The 12,117-nt window shown below is 37.0% G+C and overlaps 1 pseudogene; it reads right to left on the bottom strand.

The window, feature by feature from the left end:
• Positions 1–877: 877 nt before the first annotated feature.
• Positions 878–8,631, bottom strand: LOC101960803 (Golgi apparatus membrane protein TVP23 homolog B-like; annotated as a pseudogene).
• Between the last annotated feature and the right edge of the window lie 3,486 nt (positions 8,632–12,117).

Raw genomic sequence — 12,117 nt, 5'->3', positions numbered from 1 at the left:
AATTTGCATTATATATATTGCCCTTTTAAAGAAACATTATTAATACAAATGTATTATTTATAATATCCCCATTATAGCAAGAAAAATTAGATTCATAAAATGTCTTTTAGGCATTTATTATGCCAATTATTTAAATGATTATTCTTACTATGATATAAGAATAATATTCATTTATAATATAAGATTTTTAGTAGCCAAAAGAGCACTGAAGAATTTCTGGGAAGTTCTAAAATAAAATCTGGCTATCCTTTCCATGAAATAAATAAATAGAATAGCAGCAAACCTTGAGTAGCCCTTAAATATAAACTAATAAGATTCCATTTCTATTATTTATTCCTTAAGTAAATGATTTGCTGCAGTATAAAGATAAAAGAAAATTTTAGAAACTAGTTAATACTACTAGCCTAACTCATACCCAAGCCAAGTGCTCACTGTTAACGATGGGATCAACTTATTTCTGAAAATAACCTACAGAAATAATGTATAAACACATAGACCTTTGACATAGACTAGAAACATCCTATGTTCTATGGATCAAAATGCAAATATCTCTGTAACACATGTAAATGAATGCATTAATTTGGGATATACTGATACATTACTATTTGCTTACATATGTACACCATAAAATAAATTCTGACAATGTTTCTAGTGACACCATACTTCCCAGCCCCAACTACAAGAGAAAGAAAATTAAAACATTGTTAAAAAAACACAAGCAAACCAGTTTTCATGTAACTTTTTAAGTGAAAAAAGCAAACCAAACAAACTAACCCAATACTCTTCATTATAACTGGACTGAGCTCCAAACAATTCATAAACAAGAATATTATCAGCCATTCCCCAATGTCACGGAGTACATAAGCTTGCTTTCTATTCAAGAATTCTGACCAACTCTGGTGTTTTGTTTTAAAAACTGCTTTCCAAGGGTACCCATACTTGTTCAATTCTTATGGCTACCCACTTTGCACCTGACGCAATCATACAGGTTGGCACCTTGTTGTACCACAACCATGGTAACCGCAGCCATCCACTTCACTCTGAAAAGGAAGAGAGCACTAATAGGCAAATACCCACCACAGCACTGGAAAGGCAGGCAGTCCTAACCAAAAGATTCTTGATTCTTGATTCTTGAGGAGATGACTTCCTTAGCTCAAATACCCAATAACTCTTTCCATACTCATCAGTATGATTCCACCACCAAAGGAAAACCATCAGTCTACCTGTGACATTCTTCATTGCTCCAAAGTCACATGACAATGAGAAAATTTCACTGTTCAGGCAATAAAGCTGCTGCTGAGCCATTCACAGAGAAGATAGACTATAATGTCACTGACTCAGAAGAACACATGGAAAAATGATGCCACTGGATGTCTGACTTTGGACTTTCTTGGTCTATTAGTTGTCTCTTCTTCTGCATCAAACAATGAAATATCTTCACTGTTATCATTGCTGTCCCTGTAGGAAGGACCCCCAGCTTCATCCTCTCTCCACACCCACAGTCCCTCACCTCTTAACATTTTTTCAACTTGTATTCTATTTGTCTCATTTCTTCATGTTCCTTTTATGTTCTTTGTTTTATATTAGTCAATTTTTAGTATGTCAACTATTGGTTTATTAGCTATTCTCCTATTTTAAGTGGTTACTCTATGGTTTATAGTATCTAGTTTTAAACTTATAAGTATCTACCATTAAATAATATTACATGACTTCACATGAAATGTAAGACAGCAGGAAAATTTCATTATCCCTTTTCCATCCTTTGGGCTCTAATGGGCTTATTTTATTTCTACATAGATCCCAAATCTTACAGTACATTATTGTTACTTTGCTTTAAGCACTAAAAAATTAATAAATGAGAAAACAATTTTATTGTTATTTGCATATTTACCACTTCTGTAACTCTTCATTCTTTTGTGTAGAATTTCAATCTGGCATCATTTTCCTGATACTTGTAGAACTTCCTTTAATAGTCCTTTTTAGTGTGGGTGTGCTGCTGATAAATTCTTTGATATTCTCTTATTAAGTTCTTATTTTGTCTTCTTTTTGAAGAAATTTTTGAAGAATTTTTTTTTTTTTTTTTTTTTTTTTTTACTGGATACGAATCTAGATTGACTCTGATTCCCCTCTTCTCATTTAAACATGTCATTCCATTGTCTTGTAGATTTCATGAATTCCTACAAGAAATCTTAGAGAGGTTTTGTTGTTGTTCCTTTGTAGGAATCTCATGCACCCCATTTGGGTGTTTTTAAGACTTAGAGACTGGGGATTGAACCCAGGGGAGCTTAACCACTGAGCCACATTGCTACATTCCCTCGCCATTTTTTTTTTAAAGCATTTTATTTTGAGTCATGGTTTCACTGGGTTGCTTAGGGCCTTGCTAAATTGCTGAGGCTGGCTTTGAACTTGCAGTTCCCCTGGCTTAGCCTCCCTAGTTGCTGGGATTGCAGGCACGTGCCTCCAAACCTGTCAAGACTTATGTTTCTAAATCATTGGATTTTTAGCAACTTAATTATAATGTAGTTTGGTTTAATGCTGTGACTGTGATAAACATTCTTTGCTTATTTTATTTATTTATTTTTTTGATACTGGAAATTTAACCTAGTGGTGCTTAACCACTGAGCCACATCCTCAGCCTTTTTAATTTTTTTTTTTTTTTTTTGAGAAAGGATCTCACTAAGTTGCTGAGGCTGGCTTTAAACTTGATGTCCTCTTACCTCAGCATCCCAAATTGCTGGGATTATGGGTGTGTGCCACAATGCCTGGCTGGACATTTTTTTTTAAACATGTTATGTTTATTTAAGATTCATTGTACTAGGTATATGAATTTATATCTGGAAATGCTTTGGCTTATATTTGCTTTAAATAAATACTAATTTAAACCAATCAGCCAGTTGGTCAGTATCACATAGTTACCACAGCCAATTCAAGAGTCTGAATATTTTGAATCTTAAAAATCTTGGTTCATTTTTCTTTCTTTGAAATCTCTTCCTATAGTTCATCAGTTGGATTTTTCCTCTTTGTTTATCCTCAGAGTGAGAGCTGTTTAATCTTAAATTCTTCCAACTGATCATGTGGGTGGGGGACATTGTCCTTAATTGGCTAATTTGGCTGATATTCAAATTGTTCCAAGTGCTACCATGTGCATAGTTACCATCACAATTCTTAGTATCTAGAAGACATTTTTCCAGTAGAGTACGCTTCTATGAAGAAAATAAATCTTTTTTTTCTCACTATCTAATTCTTTTGAGTCCTTGATCTATAAAGTACCCCCAAATACCAAAATCCCTGAGTACACTGTTGTCAAGGCTTCTCTGCATTTGGTTCCACATACAAATCTCTACACATGGGGTCTGTGCTTCTCAGAAAATATGTGTCCCTGTAGGCTTCTCTGTCCTCTCAGCTAATTTACAGGAATCAAAGGGAGGTAGTTTGGGCTGGGAGTGAGGCAGTGATGGGCCTCACTACAATCCAGAGATACAACTTGTCTGTGAGAAAGATGGATACACTCTCATTAGCACTGCTGATTTGAAAATTCTGTTTCTAGATTTTACACATTCTCTCATTGCAATTGGATATCATCATCCAAAACTAATCAATTGTTGGGGTCTTCAAATTGCTCTATACCTCCATCCTACTTATTATCTTAACTTCTATTTGTTTGAAAAAGAGGCTGAAAATTTGATTATCTCACATAATGAGACTTATAATCTGAAATATGATGCTCAGAAAAGTAATTGGCTTTTAATGATGTTCCTCATGATCCCCAAGGCTCTATTTGGATTCAATGGAAATGCAAGGAACTTAGGAAATTTATGTCTTTGATGATGACGAGCTTGATTGAGAAAAATCATTCATTAATGTTCACTCCATTCCCAATGATGAATATTGCAACATGAGGTTATTTCCTCTTAGTCACATAGCAGACTGGGTCCCACATGCCTGTTTCAGGCATAGAAGCCTGTTCTGCAGGATCAAGTAGCTCTTAGTGAAATTGAATAAACATGGAGTATTCATACCACCACAGATTACATCTAAATCATATACCTTAAAATTTACATGAATTTGAGGCATCATTTATTTAAAATAATATACCAGGAAGACTTTCTTCTTCAATATCCTCCAAGTTAATATTTTTGAATCTCATGACACAGGGCTGACTAGCTTCTGAAAAGAAAAGAAAGAATATACCTATGATAGTAATTTATCATTCTTGACATTTTCCTTTCAGCTTAATTACTGCTGAGCAGCAGAAGTGACACTTAATAAACCTTAAGAAGTGTTTTGAAGATTCTCATAGAAAATCCCCACCTTACAGGAGAATTGGAAAGCTATAAGATACACTTGACCATACTCATAATTTGATTTTGTTGATGAATGTCACAGTAACCATTACAAAGTGTTATGGACATGAGGAAGAGTAATGTGCCGATTGCCAATAAGACTCCTGGTTCAGAGACTCCAGGCGACCTTAACTTTTAAAGTTTTTTTTTTTTTTTTTTAAATCTTGTTTTCTTCTCTTCTCATCAGGGTGATGTGGAACCCAGTGTCAAAGTTCAGAGGGCTACACTGTTCCCAAGTGACTCAGCTAATTTCAAATATCCTGAAAAACTCAGCGTTTTGTTCTTTTTTGTTTGGTTGTTAAGAATAAGCCCAGAAGACAAATTCTTGGATGAATTCAGAAACCATAGCCCAATGCAATGCTGTCCAATGGGACCATGTGATACCTCTGGTCCCTGAATTCTTCCCTACCACTTCTCTTCTTGCACCCAATTTATTTTCTTTGAATATTACTTTTTTTTCCCCAGGCCTTCAAAGTCTCCTTCTTAAAGAACTCTATAAAAGTACTATTAATTAGTCTGATGGCAAAGTCCTTAGGGTATATAGACTAGAAAGAGAAAGGAGATTTTCTGGGAAGATGATTAAGGAAGATACTGGACCCTTATTTAACCCTCTATTCTGCAGCAGACAAATTCCTAGAACATTTTCAATCATTTTTTTTTTTACATAAATTTTCCTACAACCCTGTAACTCAGGGACAGATGAGGAAATGAAGCTCAGAGAGGTCTAGTGGTTTGCCTAAGGTTACACAGCTAGTTATTAGCAGGTGAGAGTGAATAAAACTAAGCATAACTAAGCTATCTGCCCATAGACTAGTACTTAACCTATTTTACATGATGAAAGTTTTTTTTTTAGATCATTGCAATAAATGCTAAAAGTGAAAATTCCAAAATTCTATAAGAATGGAATGTAACTATCGATTACCTCTGGAAAGATAACAAAGCAATATTCTTCAAATATAAGAAATAAAAGCTTCATTTACAAACTTAGCACCAGAAATGACTGCATCAGAAACCGTATGAGCTTAGCAACAAAGGATGTGGGTTAGATGTGGGAAGAAAATGACACCTAGGAGAAAGAAATCAATTTCCATTAGTCAAATTTCATGGATTAAAAGAATAAGCATGCTAGATAAAAAGCAAAAGTTAATGGAATTTTGAAGCAATTCAATAAGTATTTAAAAACACTCAAGCTACAGTGACAAAACTGGCACAAGATTGTGGGGGAAAATAATGAAATGCACACACTGTTGATTTCATGGAATTTAACATCAATTAAACAATCAAAAATATTTAGTGAACTCTAATTAAATGTCCAACATTCCAATCCTCTTTGACACCACTTTCCCCCACCACCAAAAGATAAGATCAAGACACATATACATGAAATGTACCAGTGGCCTGGTGTTATGGACACAGGAAGAAGGAAATGGTCCCATTTCAGGCTCTAGGAGTTCACAACTGGTTGAAGGGACAGATGCATATACTTATGTCTTTAATGCCAAGTGGAGTGTGGTAACTAATTTAAGAGAGTTTTAGACCCAGGGCGAAGGCAGGCTTCTGAGAGACAATCAGAACATTGAATGGTGCTGTTCATGGTGTTATTTGAAGGAGAGAGAGGAATGTCCCCATTACCTGTAGCCTGGTTGGAATGACAAAGCAAACACAGTGGAGCATAGATTTTAATTCAGCCAAACTGGTTCTGCCTGTGGGAAAACAGCCTCAAATCGAAAGAAAAAGGGCTTATTTCATGCTTTCCCCTATTACTTCTCCCTGTGGCTTGTTGAGGTTCTCCCAACATTATAGTATCTACTTTGATTTTAATGACAAAGGGCTGTGATGATTTGTCTGGGGACCACATTCATTTTGGTATGTTCATCCCTCTTTAAAGTCATGGTGGTGGTTGAATTTTTACAAGATGTTTAAAATTGCCCTGGACAAAACCAGCTGTAACTGATCAGAGGGAGAAAATAATATGGGAATACTTATAAACAAAAGAAAACAAGTCAAAACAATCTTTCCCTAAACCTATAAAAAAATGCATACAGACACATCAATCAACAATATCGAATATGATGCTTCTGACCTTTCACCAGTTGAGCTATTAGTGGATCATCCTCCTGGTTGTGGTGCTACACCATGAATAATCCACATCCTATTTCCTTCATTTGCATATTCTTAGCAGCAACATAAGCCCAGATTTCTGAGCTGAAGAAACTTCTGGCCAGTGAATTCTGAGTGGGAAGATAAAGCCACCTGTCTGACCTGCTTTTAGATACCTCTCTCATTCATTCAGTAAATGTTTACTGAGTGCCTTATATATGCCAGTCACAGTCAAAGGCACAGAGAATGCACCTGTGGGCAAGGCAGATGCAGCTGCTGCCCTCATGGAGCTTCCTGTTGGGGTTAGGGGGAAGGATGGTACCAGGGGGTGAGAGTTCTATTATAGTGATGTATGTGTCAAGTGCTTGATGAGGGAAATGGAATGGAGGCAAAGAGGTGATATCTTTAATCTGGAGGTGATATCCTAGCAGCATCCTAAGGAACAAGTAGGGGTTAGACAGGTGAAGGACAGGAGAAAGATGGAGACATATTCCCAGCTGGAGATCGTAAAGAGGTTAGAGAGAGGGTGGTCGTGTGCACACTGAAAGGAGAGTACAAGGTAGGAGCAGCAGGAGGTGAGGTCAGAGAGGTAAGTGGAACCAGATTGTGAAGAGCCTAGTTTTCTTCACTGAATTCTTCATTCAATCACCCCATTCTAGGAACACAGCTGAAAACAAAGCTCAAGGCCTCTGGGCTGTATTTCCTTTAGCATAAATATAGTATCCATCTCTACTGGCCTTAGGAATCAGCTTGAAATTTGGAATGGGAGGGGTTGTGAACTGAGGGTGTTCTTTTGTGCCTGGTTAAATACAGAGAAAGAAGAAATTATGCTTTGGGGGGTTAGGAATTCATAGTCTGTGTATTTGGAAATTTTCACTTAGAATGGAATCATTGCCTAACTTTTTGGAGAGCTGGGAAGATTGGCAGGAGTTAGATTTCAGTTTCCCACTGCAAGTGATTACTTGAGGCCCATGTTCTGCCTCTTTGGTTCTTGTGAGATTACAGTGGCTGCACTAGGGGTATTTCCAGACTGACCTGAGGATATTGGTGCTCTATGAGTTAATTTTTTCAAAGCCACAAAGGTTGGGTATATGCTTTTGGGGGTGTTCAAAGCTCAGTGCAGGAGAGTCTTTAATTTGCTGGAAAACAAGGTGGATGTGGTGAAGCTTCCTTAGGTAGATGCTATGTGCAGAAGGCAAAAGCTCAATTACCTTCTTGATACGTAAGCTAATGAAAAAGATATGGATCCAGCTTATTCTTTTGTTAGGAGATGCCTTCTTATGAGGGGAGAAAAGCAGCCTTTCTTGGCTGGGGATGAGATGGACCTTACTGTCATATATAACATCATCATTCTCCAAGGTGAACAGCTGCCTCTGACCTGATAGGAGGGGTAGCTCTCTAATGCAAGAGACTAAAAGGACAACTGAATTTTAGACAGTCATTGAAAGATTTCATATTTTATAACAGTTTGGTTGAGGATGTGATTAAAAATGAAGATCTCCATTAGAATCTATTCGCTCCAGTCTCCAGTCAATGCTAGGCAGAGTGTGCTGGTTCTTACCCTCTGTCCACTTCCCATTTTTCTATGGTCACTGTTCTCTGTAGTTGTTTTGTTTCATTCCATGTCTGCACATTTCCAAATCTCTCTCATATCTGTGGAAGTGTGATAAAAATTTTGACCAATGATGCATAAACCGAAGCGTAAGATTTCTTGGAAATACTTTTGTTTTCTTGATATACATACTATACTCTATGGCTTTTCCCTTCTCTTCATTCCTTCTTCATGCCTGAAATGTGATAATGATATTTGCATGCTGCGACTCTGAGGAAAAGGCTGAGAGGCTCACAGAGACATTGGCCCTGAAATCTTTGAGCTGCTTAGCCTGTGACAGTAGCTGCTATGCTCAGATTTCTCATTAATTGACGATAACAAAGTATTACATGTTTAAACCATGGTAAACAGATTTCTGTTACTTGCAGATGAACCCAATTCTTAACTGTCACAAATGGCTTATGGGGTGAGGGGGACAACTGGCAGAGGGAGTCCCAGCACCTTTCTCCCGTGCCTGTAGCAGAAGTCTGCATGCTCACCTGGTGAGCCTTTATTGGGTAAGTGCTGGATCAGTGAGAGCACATTTCACAGGCCAATTATCAGTCTGTCCACATGTACAAAGTACTCCTGGAGCATTGTTCTTTTCCCAGATTTAACCTTATCATATACCCCCTGAGAACTTTTTTTTTAAAACTATGGCTGACCACTCCTGGTGTACTAGATAGTGATACTGTGCCTAATGGAACTTTGGGTTTATGATGTTGTTGTTGTTGAAGTTATTGTTTATTATTATTATTATTATTATTAGGGACTAGATGGGAAAAGAAGAAGGCTAAATACATCCTGCCTTTCATTACTTAATTAATTAATCAAATAATTTTTTAGTGCCTACCATCTACAAAATACTATGTTAAGATTTGGCCCGACAGGTATGTAAGACAGAAGACCCTTCTGTCTTAGGGTCTAGACTTGGTACCATATTATTACTCTACTAAATGCTTGCTATGATACAGGTATGTTTTAAATGCCTCATACACATCATCTTTTATAATCTTTATGAAAACTATCTGTGAGACAGCTATTACTAGCATGTTAGAGATTTAAAGGAAAATGAGTATCAGGGAAATTTTATAAATATATTACCATGGCTAGAAGGCAAAAAAGTTGGTATTCTATCTGACTTCAAGGTAACCAACTTGAAAATCTCCAATAACTCTGTTTGTATTAGGGAATACATGAACTCCACATGCCCCAATACTGACTTATGAGTGATAGGAATAGAAGTGGAGAGGGGGTCCCGAAGGGGAAGTAGATGGAAAGAGACTTTTTTCTTTCTTTCTTTTTTTTTTTTACAAGATTTTCTTTTTATTTATTTGTTCTAACTAGATATATATGCCAGCACAATGCATTTTGATTCATTGTACACAAATGGAATACAACTTTTCATTTCTCTGGTTGCACGTGATGTAGTGTCACACCGTATGTGCAGTCATACATGAACCTAGGGTAATGATATCCTCCTCATTCTACCATCTTTCCTGCCCTGATGCTCCTCCCCTCCTCACCCTCCCCTTTGCCCAAACAAAGTTCCTCCATTCCCACCCCCCCCATTTTGGTTCAGTATCCACCTTTGCATTCACAGGTAAATGGATGGAGTTGGAGAATATTATGCTAAACCAAGTAAGCCAATCCCCAAGAAGCAAAGGCCAAATGTTCTCTCTGATAAGTGGAAAGAGACTTTTTTTGAATAGAAGACATCATGAAGGAAAATACTAGGGTATTCAAGGGCATGCTGTGTCCAAGTAATGGCAAAGCAGGAAGCTGTGTGGAGAGGAATGTGATGGCTTTCTACTCTCCATATGGCACAGAGCAAAGTTTAGCTGTCTTCAGCTGTTCTCTTTGGTTAGTTGGAGCAAAAGGTCATTTTGTTTCTGTGGTTGTTGCTAGTTTCTGCAGGAGATACGAGCTGACAAGATCGGGTTGAAGAGAACACGGCATTGGGAAGCCTAAGAAACAGACAAAGATCAGGATGAAATGTTGGGTAAAGCCAAAGCAAGAATGGGTCAGGCAGAGAGATCATCAATGGATGGAGGAATAGATATCAGGGAAAGATATGTGTTCCAGACTAGTGCAGGTCTAGTAATCAGACAGATGTCAGATATGGTCAGACAAAGCAGAATCTAGGCCACAGGAACATACAGAAGACTTTTACTGTCTAATGTAGGACAGCACTAGTCTTTCCCAGCCTGTCCCATTTATGAGGCATCTATTCTAGATCTTAAAGAGTTGGGTCACTTAGGGCCAATGATGCTTTCCTAGAATGACCTTGTATTCTTTATATATTCTCAGTGACTCTCATTTTACATGTCCTATAACATCCTTAAACTTTAGAGAAAAATGGGGTTCAACTGTCTGGCTCATCTTTCATGTTGGTGGAGACTCATTTACCAGAGTCCTTAGATACATTTAAAAAATAAATATAAAAAGCAAAGTATAGTCCCTACTCTGCTCAGGGATATTGATCAGATTCTGCCACAAATGACATCAATTTTTGAGCCTGATAACCATTACAGACACCCTTCTCTGACTCTGGTACAGTTTTCCCCTGAGCATAGCTTGCTGGCTGAGAAGAGGTTACCTGTGATCTCAGGGGACACTCTTTCAGTTGAGCAGTTCTGTTTAGCATGGGCACCATAGCAGAATCATGGTACAGGGTTAGAGGATGTTGCCAGCCACCTGTGCACAAACGTACTCTCTATCTTACTTATGACAGGCTCAGAAGGAGTGGTGATGTTTTCCTTCGTCTTTTCTAAGAAAGAGCCTGACTACCATCAGGTTTTGGTGACATGAATTGGCCTTAGGAGAAGCAGCTACTTTACTCCAGAAGGGGTATTTGAAAAAAATGATTATACATTTCTTGTGATTCTTTGAACATGAGGGAGGGCATATTTTCTTTTTTTTTAAATAGAGCTAAACTTTGAAAAAAACTCAAATTGGAAAATCAGTTGTAAGATCCTTTCTCCCAAGGAGACCCTAAAGAACATTCTCTTAGGAAACAGCCCGTTACATCTTTATGTGTTTGTCATCTGTCTTCTATTTTACAGAAAATCTCTGCCAGTGACAAAGAAAAACCTCCTGGCTTTTTTCCTCTATGCAGACTATCACTGAGATAATATTTCTTCTAGGTTATCATCCTATTTGGAAATGATTATAATTCATCTCCAGAGGTTTTGAGATAATGTCCTTCCTTTTCTTATTTTTATTCTTTCAATAAGTATTTCCTCTTATTCTTGCATAATTTAACAAATTAAATCACATCTTTTCTTATACTATATCCTTTTCCAGTGTAACTCTTTGCCATCTCTTTTCAAAATCTCTTTTAAGTGACTTCTTAATGATACTGAAATTTTAGAGGCAATTCACATTATATTCTCTTATAACATTGAAGCATACACAAATAGTTCAGGACACAGGAAGTTCTTGTGAGCTGCTTTTAAATATGCCTTAACTTTCCTTGTTTTTACTTGAAAAATTTTAGGATATAATCTCCCATTTTTCTAAAGTCTTAGGAGATAAAAATTCCAGACTACTTAAATAAAATATTTACTTCTATGGGGAGTAAATGGTTGAGTTATTTCTTTTCAATTTTACGGTGTCCATCTACTTCTTATATTTTCAACTCAAGTCTATTTGGTTATCGACTATCTTATTCTATAATATTAGAGGTACTATATTAATGCTTATTGGAAAAAAGATTGCATTTCTAATCTGTGGATATATTGCTTTTCTTACAAAATGCTAATAGTTTTGGTGGGGAAAAAAAGGCTTCTCAGAGAGAAGGTTTTATTAAATTCATCAAACATTTATTAGGCACAGACTATGTTCCTGGCTTTCAGTAGGAGAATCAAAGATGAGTAGACTATTCCTCAAGCTAAGCCCTGAAGGAAGAGTGGGTGTTTTCAGGCAGATAAAGGAGGGGTGCAATGGTTTGAATGTGTTCCTCAAAAGTTCATGTGTTGGAAACTCAATCCCCACATTTATATAACAGTAGTATTTGGAGGTGGGTGTTTGAGGGGGTAATTAGGATTAGATGAGGTCTAGGATAGGATACCAATGGTGGCA

The sequence above is a fragment of the Ictidomys tridecemlineatus genome, chromosome 6 (genome assembly GCF_052094955.1).
Source record: "Ictidomys tridecemlineatus isolate mIctTri1 chromosome 6, mIctTri1.hap1, whole genome shotgun sequence".
Taxonomy (NCBI): Eukaryota; Metazoa; Chordata; class Mammalia; order Rodentia; family Sciuridae; genus Ictidomys; species Ictidomys tridecemlineatus.
This window is presented reverse-complemented; position numbering and strand designations above follow the sequence as displayed.